General features: G+C 47.4%; 1 long non-coding RNA gene across 3 annotated transcripts in view; it reads right to left on the reverse strand.

Annotated features, from left to right (window-relative positions):
* The window catches only part of LOC135311848 (uncharacterized), a 159,760-nt gene that overhangs the window by 12,198 nt on the left and 133,153 nt on the right, over positions 1–14,409 (reverse strand). For 2 of the 3 annotated variants that reach the window (XR_010371378.1, XR_010371379.1), the window contains one exon: positions 1,669–8,371. This is a non-coding gene — a long non-coding RNA (uncharacterized LOC135311848). Of the gene's footprint in view, positions 1–612; positions 8,372–14,409 lie in introns of those variants that run through there. The other variant, XR_010371377.1, reaches the window with a different exon arrangement.

Here is a 14,409-nt window from a genome sequence, read left to right on the forward strand (position 1 = left end):
CATTGGCTGATGCCTGTTAGGAAGGTCTCAGGAGCTGCAAACCAAGTTCACCCTTCCCTGCACCTGACAAGCACCAAAAAAAGAAAAATCAAGGACTTACAGAAGGAAAAGTGCTGCTACTCCTGCTGTAAGACTGAAACTTGGAATGCCAAAGTCATCAGAAAGTGAACAATTTTGATAATGATGAAGAAGGGCCACTAAGGCCTCCTGAACAAAACATGAGCCAAACAAACCATGCAGCCTGTGTGTGCTGGGAACAGGCTTCAACAGAGCTCATCACAGCAGGGCTGCTTCATCTGGGCTGTCAGAAAATACCCTGTGCAATGCTAAGCCTATCGTGAGTAGCCATGAAATAATTACATTGTAGATAAATACAAATACCTGGCTGCAAAATCAAGTGCACAGGAAAGAGTCTGTTCCCTGGCATGGAAAACTGTACCTGGAACAGTGAAGTTTCCCAAGCACTAAGCAATTTAAAACAAGGTCTTTTAACAGGATGTATCAAGCAACCACCTACCAGCTGCCTCTAACACACACTGAAGGTCAGCTTCTCAGCTGGCACAAATCAACCCAAATTCATCAAGGTGATTGGAGATGCATTGATTTCCTTACTTAAATAAAATGTGGTTCTCCTGCTGGTTCTTCAGGAAGACACTAACTCTGGGATAGACTTTTTCAAACCCTGCTGAAGCTGCTGGTGTGCTTTTCCTGGAATTAGAAAGGCAGAGCTGCTGTGGAGAAGAGAGCTTTGCAAAATCTTGGATCAATCACAGCTAAAGGTCCATATTCCCACAGGCCAAGCAAGCAACTGGTGAGTTTGCTCAGACTGGGGAGTATTGAAACCATGCTCCTGCACTGCTAATTTGAGTTGATATATCCTTCCTCTGGGCAAGGCTTTTGAGTTCAGCCTTGGTAATGATGGCAGGCTCCAGAGCCCAGGGACTAGAGTGAGCACGTGTCTGTCCATCTGCACTTATGTGCATTGATGAGTCCTACATGAAAATAAAGACCTTGATGCAACCATGGTGACTGTGAGATGCAGGCTGCTGTCATTTGGAAGGGAGACAAGGAAAATGGGGAGAGGAGCGCTGGTGGCTCCTTCCTCCTCATCCCCTTTCACTCACTGGATGTCTTCTACTGCTAACACAAAAAAAGATGAGATACATTAAAATAGCGGGGTCTGGGCTGACCATCAGAGCAGGATTGCTGTTAGTCTCTCCTGTCCTGATCTGCTGTATTTTTGATGTTCCCATGATCACACCTCCCAGCCTCTCTTCATTGACTAATGAGATTTGAAAGTAGGTCAAAATGAAATGCTTGCCATTTTGCTCAAATCTAAATAAAATTGAAAAAAACGCGGAAATAACCAAAACCCAACGCTTGTCTTCTCCTCTGTTTCCTTTTGCTGCCAACTTACCAGGAACCATTTAACATATGGAAATCTTCATATGTGAGTAAACATTTTGAATGAAAAAAAAAAAAACCAAACAAAACCCCTACACTGCAGCAAGAATGGGGGAAAAATCCCAGTTTTTTCAGTCCCATGAAACATGTTTGATTCATTCCAAACTGAGACTGAAACTCAGGGATTAAAAAAATGTATCCCACAAACCCCACCATTCTCACATTCTCTGTAACGACTCACGCTTTTCAGATGGCACCAAAATATACCATGAATGTTAGGCTTATAATTACATCATCACCCTACCAATTAAAAAAAAACAACACAAATCCTTTAGTCAACCACCAGTGAACAAATGACAAACAGGTGAAAGAGGTTTGTACTTCAGTTTGTCAGACAAAGAAAAAGAGAACAAAAGATCAGAAAATCAAGGTGTGCTGTACACAGGGAGGAGGCGGTTTGTTCTCCTCTCACTTTGCTGGACTGTTGTCCACAGGCCCTGGAGCGTCGCTCTGCCGGGGGAGTCAGCCAGGCCTCGGCATGCCGGCGGGTGCCAGCACCTCGCATCCTCCCAGGGTCTGGCGAGGACTAGTGGCATCCCAGCTGCAGCTTGTGGGACAGGTACACACAGGCGGGTGAAAGACCGGTGCTCATTTGGCAGCAGAGCGGCCCTTCCAAGGAGCATGTGGGAACCATCTTCCCAGCAACACCTTCCTGGAAGGGGATGTGGATTACAGTTTGCTGCATAGTCCACTGCTATAATTTTCTCAAAGCCCAGAGATTTTGGATTTGAGTTTTACCCACTGTCGCTTTTTTCACTTAGATGCCCCAATCTGAAGCCATTGCAAAGCGGTCACATCCCTTAGAGACCTTACGGATGGGAGCCTGGGTTCATCCCAAGCCTCTGCGCAGGCAGGCTTGCCTGCAAGCGCGGACATCTGGCAAAACAGTCATGCGGCTACTTGCTGGTGGCAAGAGCCCTTGCTCCGTCACCGCAAAGCGGGCTACAGCCTGGGGTGGGGGCAGCCAGTCACAGTGCTGGAGCTCAGCCCCGAGGACACACGCTCACAGCAGCTTCCCCAGCATGGTACGGCTGGAGAGACTGGGATGCAGCAGGCGGGTGCACGGATGGAACTGGGAAATCATTTGATCAGGCTGAAAACAGATCTCTCCGAACACCTCCCTCCTTTCTGAGCAGCTCAAAAAAAGAAATGCTGCAGAAGGTGGGTTTGCATTTAATAATGATCAAAATACCCCAACTAGTTCTTAAAAAGTCTTACCACTCACTGCCTTCCCCTGTGCTCCCGTCTCTTTTTAGATTGCTGTCCTTTCGTTCCTCCGAAGCCAGGCGGAATGCCCAGTGCCGCGCTGCTGGGGCCCAGCAAGTGGGTCAGGCTTGGTATGGGACCTCCAGGGACCGCTCGGCTTGTGAGAGCTGATTAAAGTTTCTGTATTATTTTCATCTCGGACGGTGTCAGATGGATCTTCATTAGCTGCTTTGTTCTAGTAGCTCCTTCTCACTCATGCAGGTGGTGAGAAGGGGTTCATCTCATGGAGCTTCAGACATCCAAAGTGCAGTAGTCCATATCTCAACCAGCTGTCTGGCCTCCCCTCAGAGTCACTGGAGGCAAACAGCCATTACCAGGGGGCAACCTACCTATTTTAGATGCCTGCCTTAGGAGGAGATGGCTCCGAAGCCTTTTGACCTGATAGTTTAAACTCTGCCCAGCATTGTCCGGTCCCTGTTGAGGTCTGGTGGAAGTTTTACTATAGGACAAGAAAGGCATCGGAGCTCTTTCTTACAAAGGGGAGTGGGTCCACGCTGCCGCAAAGACAGGCCAAACCTGGGGCAACCAACCAGGGATGTCCACTGAACTGCTAAAACCGCTGAGTGCCGGGTGGCACCATGTCACAAGTCACATTTGGCAGGGAAGAAAAGGCTGCAGATGGCAAGTGCTCTGCTCACACCTGCATTTTCATCCCAGTTGCATAAAGGGAAAGAAAACAAGATTATTTCACATTATTTTTATTTTCATTACATTTCTGGCTCATGATTTTCCCCTTCTTTTCTCCAGCTATTGCATTGCTCTGGGCTTCCCCAAATTTCCCTGTTTTCACAAGGTGCTGTGTAGAAGTGTGGGTGCTGAGTTCAGCTACTCTTACACATCCAGGCAACAAAAGTGTCTCTTTCCTGCCAGTTCTGGCAGTCCCAAGTTCGGTGGCTTGCAGATGAAGTAACTGGACACTAACAAAAGCACATACGCTGCCTTTGGAGCTTTCCTCCCATCTTTGCCTCATTGCAGGATCCCATGGTGCACAATTCCCATGAGGAACAGAGAAAAGCCAGTTGTTGGCTTTGCTGTGGTGATGAGCCGGTCCTCAGATGTTTGTTAAATCAGGGCTGGCATTAGGTACCATCCGTTCCTGTGGTCATGGGAGGCCCATAATAGTCAAGGTAGAGTTGCCTTTGCCACCCATACTGAAATTTGAAGCCCAACAAGCCCAACTTTATCCTCCTCCTAGGACAATTCGAAAGCAACACAGTATGATGAAAGGATGAGAGAACAGATGGGGTTTGTTTTCTGCATGCTACCAAGGCAAACTTTTCAGGCAAACTCAAAAAAAACCCCTCACTATGTGATTCATAAATTCTAAAAGCTGAAACCAGCTAAATGATTTTGTCTGACCTTCTGCCTAATAAAGACCACAGAATTTCATCCAGTGATTTCTGCCCAAAGCCCTGTAATTTGTGGTTCAAACGGAGCATCTTGACCAGCGTGCTGTCCAGCTTTGATGTGAGGACGTCAAATGAGGCGCTAACCACTTCCCATGCTTCAAAAACCGGCTCTTCTACAGGTTGTCAGCATCTCTTCACCACTGCATAACTTGCCATAGCCTTCCCAAGGACAAAAATGTTTATGTTTTTGCCATCTCTATTAAAACTCTCAAACCATCAAAAAGAGGGAAAATGGAAATTCTGAAGCACAAAATATCAAGTGAGGACACACCAAGAGAAGGATAACAGAGCATCTCAATTTAACCTGCTGCAGTCAAATGGATTAATTCTATATTAAAATGAAACTCAAGGTCCACTCGTTTTGCCACACTGGATGGCACAGTGGAAAACTTATTTTGGTTCAAAACAAAAATTTTCCAAACATGCACCTATGTGAGACTTGTAAGTTAAACACAATTATTTGGTTACAAAAGTAGTTTTTTCTGCCACTTGTAAAGTGTGCTACAGTTTCACAGCAATAAATACTTCCACAGCAGAGACCCTGAGTGGCCAGAGAAAAATGCACTTCAGAGCTATCCCCTGCAAGACAGGCCCAGTAAAAAGGTAGCTTACTGCTGACTGCACCTTATGACCTTTTGTTTCCATATGTCTCTGGTTGGAAGCACTGATGGGGAAAAGAAAGCGCTTTTTTTTTTTTTTTTAAGGAAACAAACACAAAATGGCAAGCAGCCCAGAAGGCTACAAGACCAGACTTCTGTCAGGTGAAAAATACTTACGTTGAGCACTGAATTAACACCAGCTCTTCCTTCCTTGTATCTTGCCAGTGCGGCATTTGATGACAAGCAAATGATTAAAGTGATTAAAGTTCCTCCACCCACAGACCCACAACAGCCCAGGTGACAGCTGTGAGATTCCTCTGTAACATCAGCCTGTGTTAGAGGGTGGGAAGGGGTTTCAGGCACCACATCCTAAATCCACAGAATCACAGAATGGCAGGGGTTGGAAGGGACCTCTGGAGATCACCTTGTCCAACCCCCCTGCTTGAGCAGGGACACCCAGAGCAGGGGGCACAGGAACGCATCCAGGTGGGGTTTGAATGTCTCCAGGGAAGGGACTCCACAGCCTCCCTGGGCAGCCTGTGCCACTGCTCTGGCACCCGCACAGGGAAGGGGTTTTTTTCTCATATTGAGGTGGGACTTCCTGTGACAAGGGGCCCATTGCCCCTTGGCCTGTCACTGGGCACCACTGAAAAGAGCCCAGCCCCATCCTCTTGATACCTACCCTTTAGATATTTATAGGTATTGATGAAATCCCCCCTCAGCCTTCTCTTCTCCAGGCTAAACAAACCCAGGCCTCTCAGCCTTTCCTCGTAAGGGAGATGCTCCAGTCCCCTGATCATCTTGGTAACTCTCTGCTGGACTTGCTCAAGCAGTTCCCTGTCCTTAAACTGGTGGGCCCAAAACTGGGCACAGTACTCCAAATGTGGTCTCACTAGGGTAAATCCAGTCCCATTCCTGTTCATCATGAAATAACCATATTCACCTTTATGTAAAACCATGCCAGAAGGTTAATTCCTAACGTGTCTCCTTTATTGCCACTTTCAAAGACGCTTTCTCACCCTCTGCATCTCACCCTCTGCCTGCACTCACGCCGTGGCCAAACCCAGGCTGAAAAGTGAATTCTCAGGGTGGGTATCTATGGCCCCATGGCTCAGCCTCTGCCAGGATGACCCTGGCTCAGTTTTCTGCTCCCCCTGCAGAGGGCTTAGTCTCATCTGCAGAGAAGGTGAAGGTACAGTTCCAGCTTGCCAAAGTGCTGAGCTGGCTGTGGCCAGCACGGTGCTGCTGATAAAGGTACTGAGTGTTTATGCAGGGTGTCTCACTTCCAGACATGCTCCTTTTGGCACCCAAGCTAGCAAGGTGATGGCAGTAACACCTCTGGTCGTAGCTTTCTCAGCTATCCATGAGCTCCTGCTACCTACACAGCTCATAGGACTATGGCAACAGGAGCAGCACACATGCCTGGAAGAACAGGCTTATGAATTAGACACCTATCTAACAGGTCAGGTCTACACGAACCATCTAGTGCCTTACTGCATGTGAAACTTCAGACTCTTTTAAGGCACAGTTAAGGTGCTCTTTAAGGTTGAAGGCACTGTCATTTTGTGCGTGGAAGCTCTCAAATCAATTAAAATCAACTTTGTGTTGAAGTGTACAGGTGCAAACCAACCTGGCACAGTCTGCTTGAAAGCAAAATAAGTGCACTTGAAGCAAGAGTAGCTGTATCCCATTTCTGTACCCATAGATCTGCAGAAATCAATGCTGCTGGTACAATGTAAAGATGCTGTATATCCACATAACTGCACTGACACTGAAGGGTTTTATACTTAACAGTGGTTCTGCTGAAAAGGCATAGCTTCTGAAAAAAACTAAAGCGCTGTTTTTTGAGGTTCTGGGCAACCAACAGTTGAAGCTCTGCTTTTAAATCATCCATCCTGAAGCAGTCATAGCAGGCAAAAGTAGTAACCCCAACAGCTCAGCAGCGTAGATGATGGGGTGAAACCCCACAGCCAGTTTAAGTGTAAGCCTCACAGTTTCCATTACTGCTACTGTAATGATTTTGCAACTCTCATTTATTTTTCACTATTTCAGCTGCTAGTTTGTGGCAAATATTTTGCCAAAAAAAAAAAAAAGAACCTAAAACCCCAGAGACTGCCCCTCCTTGACAGGAACAGTCCTGGCATGCCTGGAATGTGTAAAACCACAGAAGAGCCATTTCTGTTCATATTACTCCTTATGAAATCCCCTTTTAAAGAAGACTCAGCATTGCAGGCTTCAGCCACTCGACAGAGCCCCTTCAGGATTGCCTTTTGCTTTGAAATGCGACTTATCAGTTGGAGCCCAGGCGGGTTTGGGTGCCTGACTGTTGTGTCCTTTGCTTTGAACTCCAGGACCGTTAAGTGCACGGCCACCAAACTGGTCAAGCCATTTTCCTCTCCTCCTTTGTCCCCAGGTTCGGGGTAGATAAAAGCCACACCAGGCTCGCTGCCCTACCAACGCCAATTTGACTGTTAATTTTACATTTAAGAAAAACCAAAGAATAAAACCCAACACCACACACAGTGATTATCACCGTTACCCACACAAAGGCCAGAGCAACCACAGTGTGATTCAACAAGACCCGGGCTGCAGTGGGTATCTCTGGACTCACACGGGAATACTCTCTAGTTTTGTAGCTCCTTCTTGCTCTGACATGTCCTTTTCTTGCTTTGCTTCTAAAAGTCTTTTTTTCACCCTCACAACCTGTAGCATTGATGAGCTGCTGCTGCTGGCAGCAGGGTGGGAGCCCAGCTCTGATCAACCCCTTGCACATGTAGTGATACCTATAGGGCACAGGCTGGGCAGATGGGAGTTTGTTTTGCTGGAGCAAGGAGATGACCAATTCACACCACTGCAGTGCAGTGTTGAGCACGACATCTCTTGAAGTGCCTCGGGAAGGTCAAATCCTGCTCCTGTTTAAGTTACTAGACAAACTCTTGCTGGCTGCTTCTTGTTTCCCTCCTCTCCTCTTTCCTTTCCTGAGGTTCCTGAAGGTTTCTGGGCTCACCTTCCAGGTCGACCATCACTACAGGCACGTGGCAATCTGCAGTATGAGGTTCATCTCTTTCTTGAACACCAGAAAGCACCAGAGCAATGCAGGGCAAAGGTGAAACACAGTGACTGTTAACCCCAATTCCCAGCACTTACTGCCTCTTATTCATGTAGACTGACATGGAGCTCTGCAAAATGCAAGAAGCACTGTATTTTATAAGCAAGAGGTCTGTCAGAGCAAACATTAAAGACTGTAAGAAAAAACAGGCAAAGAAGTATCTAGTACAGAACTGAAAAAAGAAAAGATAAAAAATGATAAGCAGGAATTCCCCGGTGGTCTTAGTTTATCAGTGTGATTGCTTTCAGGACTTTTTTTTGTTGTACCGCCTTGATTTGCATACAAAGCATCTCTAACAGGAAATATCAGCTGTCCTGGAAAAAACCACAAGAAGGATAAGGATTTTTGCTGTCAAGGGTAGCATGGCTTTCAGCACCGTATAACATGCCAGAAAGCCTCTCTCCTTGCTAAAGCAACTCCCGGCGGCACATTGTAGTTCATCCTCACTCCCAGCTCTGCATCCCATCCTTGGGGCCAGCAGTGCATGATGCAGCTCCTCAGGAGAGCTTCCATAGTTAGAAAACCTGAAAATGAAAGAAAAACAAGCAGGTGAGTTGATTTGCATCCCAGATTCACAATTAACACAGCACCGAATTAGCTGGTAGGAAGTGGAAGAGTAAAAAGGAAAACCGCCAACTTGAAAATGCAAATCTTCACCCTACTACAATTGCAAGCCACAGCCAGGATTCCTACGGGCTGGGAAGGCGCTGCGCTAGTAAGAACACATTTTTCACTACTTTTTCAATGTGGTCACTTCATGAACTCAACAGTGGCTTGTGATATGTGGTTTCATTCCTATCCCATATATAGTCAGTCTCATTTCCTGAAAAGAACATGAATGGAAAAGCAGAAGACCTTTAAAACGATTGTATCGGTCTTTCTGTCTTTTCTTTATCCTTCTTGTCTTTTATTTCTACCATGCTGCACTAAAAAAAAAAACAAACAGCGTTTTTTAAATTAGTACAGGATAAAAAAATGGATCTTTTCCCAAGGCTCCTGGATCTTAAAGAATATAGGTTGATGGTTTGAAACTCACACACTAACTGTTGGCAGCACAGAACGAAACCACGCCATTTTGTTTCAATAGGGTATACATCCATATATAAATACAATTCCTCCACACATGACTACCAGGAATCATGCTTCGTCCTGAGCAGCAAGCACAGCAAGTGAGATTTGCTCCACAGCCCTTTGCACTGGTATTGCAGGACCTCAGCTCTCTGTGGCCATCAGCAGTTGCAGCCCCACGGGAAGCACAGCATCAAGTAAAAACTTGCTTTTCAGATGAGTAAGTGAGACAGTGGTAATTATAACGCTACACCTCTTTGTGTTTTTCTGCAGAACTCAGTTCATTGCCTTATCTGTCCAGGCTCGGTCCCTTTCCCTGTGGGAGATGTCATTAGCAGTGAGAAGAGGTCTTTGTCACCCCAGGGCTCCTCCACGCTCCTCTTCCCTCCTGCCTGCAGAGAAACACTCGAGCTTTCCAAGGACAATGACAGGTCCTATTTAGAATATCATCTAGGCACAGCCCAGCATCCCAGCTGAAGAGCTCTGTTACTGCTCAGTTGTTGGGCTGGCATTTGTTGGGACCACGGGCCAACTGGGACCTTAGGAAAGAAACTGCAGCAAAGACCAACAACATCCTGGGCTGCAGGAGCAGGAGCACAGGCAAGAAATCTCAGCACTCATTAGACCACATCTAGATGCTGCATCTGGTTTTGGGTGCCTCTGTAGAAGAAACACATTGACAAACTAGAACAAGTGCCGTGGAGGAGCACCAAGATGGCCAGGGACCGGAGGACTTGCCTGGAGAGAAGAGGCTGAGGGAGCCAGGCTTGTTCAGCCAGGAAAAGAGATGGCTTTGAGGGATCCAGCAGCAGCCCCCAGCACCTGCAGTGGGGTTACTGAGGATACAGAACTAGGTTCTGTGTCTGGCAGAAGACTGAGAGACACTGTGCATTAGGTGAGAAAAGAGTGGTTCAGACCCGATGTTAGGAGAAACTTTTTCCATGTGATGACAGTCAAGCCATGGAGCTGTCTGTGCACTCTCATCCTTAGAAGTCTTCAAGACTTGACTGAATGAAGTCATGAGCAACCTGGTCTGCTCTCACAGCTGACTCACCTGAGGTCCCTTTCAGCCTGAGTTAACCTACAGTCCTGCAAACCACCTTCTAATTGCCACCAGTGCAGTGACTTTGGAGGAAAGGGTGGGAATTGCTCAGTGCTTGGGTACGGTGATATCACCCAAGAGAAAGAGTTGAAAGAACCACTTACAGCCCTAGACTGTGAAGGCCCAGGTCCCCCTAAGCACTGTAACTTATGTTCTCCTTGGGACATGACAAGCCCCACTTCTACATCCAGTCCCATGGTGACCCAGACACAAACTGGGCATCAGTGGCCAAGGAACCCCTGCCCATGTCCCACCCGCAGCACACACAAGAGCACTATTGGAGGACAGTTATACCTCCTTCCTCCCCCATACACACACGTATTTACAGAACAAGCAGGATTTCCTCAACCCAGTGAATAGCACCGACTATACAAGGGCTCTCTGTACTGCCCAAGGCTGCAGCCTCTGTTCCACAGGGTGGAGATGCCTCAGGAAGCCTTCCCTCTGCCCTGCAAGCTGCAGTGCTCTGGTGCGGAATGAGCAAGCTACACTGCCAGCATGGCCTCCCCCCCACTCCATCCCTTGTGTCGTAAAGGGTATTGGAGCAATGTCTTGCTTCCAGTCAAAATAACTTATGTGGCTAAGAGACAGGAAATGTCACAACTGAGAAGATGAAAAGGGAGCTTACAGAGAGAGCTGTTGAGCTCTGGCTTCTCGGAAGAATCCATACAAACCATGAGGCAACTGTCACATGTGCTGGGTAGGCAGGAGAGGAGGAGGTGGAAGAGGAGAGGTTCATCAAGTGAGGAGGAGGGTCACCCAGGAGGTCAGTGGCAGAGCCGTGAACTAACCTACTCCCCTCTATCCCAGAGTCTTGATGCTCCCTGCCCTCTTCATGCCTCTGCGTGACAGCCAAGCTGTGCTAGGGGGTAAAGCTGACTTCCTGATAGTGCACATAACCACACTCCTTTTTGGAGACCAAAGCCTAAGGGATGCCAGCTCTGCACCAGAAGTCAGTCCTGACCAAATAACATCTTTTAAAAATGCAAACCTGCATTTGCATTAAGAAACTGGTCCAGCTTTGAAAATACGCTCACCGACGTGTTTTGAGATGTGGTCTATTCTCACAGGGCCTTAGAGGGCTCACATGTGGGGTTTTTTTTGTACTTGGAAGTGAGACCAGTAAGCATTTTACACCCACCTATTCATAGGCTTTTATTTTCAGTACAGGAGAGGGTATCAGATCACTCAGTTGCAATTTCTGCTGAAACTCCTGCGCGGCCCAGGATGGCTAATTTCAAGCAGTTTCAGAGCCCCCGTAGTGACTTGTGCTGGCCTAAATTTCTGTAACTGCACCCATACCAAGCTCTGCACAAATCAGCATGAGAAACCACAGCTTCAGCCAAAATTAGTACCTTGGTACAGAAATAAAGATTAAAAACCCCACCTCCTCCTCCTCGTTGATAGGTGAAGTGTTGAAGCCAGATATGCCTTCAGAAACATCCTCCCCCTCCTCTTTCCACCCTCCTATTCCTCCATCCTTCAAGCAAGGTCTCAGGGCAATACTTTGCAGCCTTGTTTTGCTGGAAGAGAAGGATGCTTTCTGTCTGGGAAGCCGGGAAGACTGTGTCAGAGCAGAGCAGACCCTGGGCATGCAATTACCCAGGCAGCAGCAACAATATGTTAATTCACTGGATCCCTCTGAAACGAAGCACAGTGCAAGTCCCTGGAAAAAGTGAAAAGGAGCCTGTTAAGGAAACTGTGTGAAGGCCTTGTGCACAGCAGCCCCTTGGAGTCCAGACAAGGACGGACTTTGCACAGCCATCGTTTTTAGAGCTGAACTGGCAGCCAGCACCTCTTCTTCCAACCGCATTGCATCCAACAGGAGCAAGGGGAGCACCCTCAATGCTGACAGGTTGCTCCTGTCCATGGTACAACATCCTTATTTTGAAGAGTTGCAGACACACAGAATAGCCCCTGCAAGGGATGCCTCATCTGTGGTGAGTTCACCCTGGACAGATCATGGTCATACGGCCATCATGCCACACACCCTCTCTGTGTCCAGAGCTTTTTCACACTTCCAGGAGCACAGTCTCCTCCTTGGTGTCTTCAGATGCCAAGTTCACATCCTGACCTCTGCCCCTCTGTTCAGGGGCCCAGAGCCCCTTAGATAACTCCTGTCCTCCAACAACAAATAACAAAGCCAACACAGCAAGGACAGAAGAAAACTGAAACGGTGTTTTGATGAGTTTATTGTCAGAAGTCAGTGCCCTCAGAAGGTCTGCACCGACCAACCACCTCCTGGTGCATCATCCTTTTGACTACTACTAATTCCTCTAACACCCAACTAGAAAGTACAGTCTTATGCCAGCATCGTGATGGAAGTAGTCTTCCACTCCTAAACCAGAGGGATGCCTTGCTGCAGCAGGACAATTTGCCTTCCCTCCTCAGCGAAATGGGGCAGAGGAAAGGTCAAGAAGATCTCTGCTACCTCCTTATGTTGGACAGGCTACCCATTCGCATGCTTTCAGTGCAGCTTTCAGTTGACTACAAACCTCCTTGAGGAGCAAGCAATGATTTCCATCAAAGGCAACCATGGCTTTAAATCTGTCTAGCCTCTTGTAGAGAGCTTTCTGTTGTAACCCATACAAAGATTAAACTGCCAAGCAGAAGGGTTGCACGCAGAAGCCCTTTCTGCATAAGGCTGTTGACCATTGAGCTGATATACTGAGTTAAGAGGCTCATCTGTGCTGACATACTTCAGCAGGGACATAAGCATGGCTTTCACGCACGTATACAACTGTTACCCTGAGGAGCAGGGAGCAACCAGTTTATCTACAAGAAGTTTAAATTAAGCCCTTAGGTTGCACCAAAACTCCTGGGTTCCTTCAGAAAGAGGATCAACAGCAGTGAACATCTAGAGAAAGCGTTTACCAGCTCCCGCCACGCACTGGCTTTTTTGGAGAGGTTGTTTTCTGAGTGCAAGACTAAGAGAAATCACACTGTTGGCTCTTGTTTAAAAATACATCTGTTTTGCATGGACTGACTTTTGACTTCCAAGGAGAAGATGGGGAAAGCAAAGCACAACACTGAGCTGCAAAGGCACTCGTGCCTCACCATGAGCTCTGGCCTTCACAGGGCTCCTGGTGGCTGTCCCTGAATTGGAGCACTTCACCGCCAGATGACGTGTCTCAGATGAGATGAGTTTCCTGAAAAGCACTGACAACATGTAGTTAAAAGCTCGGTTCAGACAAGCAGCGAAACAAGTCCGCTTCTGGTTTTTCAGCTGAATATTCAATGCTTTCCATATTTGCTCACTCACAGGTTATCTGGGCTGCATAATCAGCAAAACTCCCACAAAAACACTTGCCAGGGCTCAGCTACTAGGCGGTCTGTAACAGAGCTGTTCTAGAGAAAAACAGAAGTGTTATTGCGCCCGTGGCTGTCCCAATACAATTAGTCATACCTGATGGAGAGATACGCATCCTCACAGGGCTCTTACCACCTTGTCAACAGATGAAGTCAAAATGAAAACATCCTAAGTATCAACAACCAACTTGAAAGCTGAATCATGAATCCTGAAAGCAGCCTCAACACTACAGAGATGTCTTATCCACAGAAGCAGGCAGCTGGGTTCCTTCCACATAGCTTCTGTTTCCTTTTCCCATATAATTTCCTGACGTTGCTCAGTGAAATAGTATTTTTTCTTTCATCTCCCCACTCAAGTGACCCTTCTCTGCTCTGGCTGAGGGGTGCTGTGGCATCAGGAGAAGGAACCACACTTGAGGCAGGCAGAGGAAAAGGCCAGAGCTTCAGTGGTGGGAAACGATGTCCGGTCGTCTCCTTTACATGATCGCGGGACAAGTTGCCCAACACTACTTTGCCTCATTTCCCCACTGAAATAGCAAGTTCCCCACCACGCTGGGTGACTACCACTAGGATCTGTGTGGTAGGCCTGGTGTTATCAACTGGGGGTTAACACTGATAATAATCAGGGGAGGCTGATGGTGTGTCTAAGCTTCCCTTCCGTGTTAGCGTCCTGTTCAGTCATATGTCAATCTTCAACACAACCTAGACCATGGCTTCATTCAGCACTTCTCTACTTGTATACTTTGCAAAGGTCTCTGTTGGCATCTTCTAGTTCCAAAGGTCTTGAAAAATGTTCCCTACCAGAAGAGCACCGCTGCCAGCCTGGTGGTTCAGGAAATCATAGAACCACAGAATGGCAGGGGTTGGAAGGGACCTCTGGAGATCATCTTGTCCAAACCCCCTGCTTGAGCAGGCACACCCAAAGCAGGGGGCACAGGAACGCGTCCAGGTGGGGTTTGAATGTCTCCAGGGAAGGGACTCCACAGCCTCCCTGGGCAGCCTGTGCCCCTGCTCTGGCACCCGCACAGGAAAGAAGTTTTTCCTCATATTGAGGTGGAACTTCCTGTGTTCCAATTTGTGCCC

The sequence above is a fragment of the Phalacrocorax carbo genome, chromosome 2 (genome assembly GCF_963921805.1).
Source record: "Phalacrocorax carbo chromosome 2, bPhaCar2.1, whole genome shotgun sequence".
Lineage (NCBI taxonomy): Eukaryota > Metazoa > Chordata > Aves > Suliformes > Phalacrocoracidae > Phalacrocorax > Phalacrocorax carbo.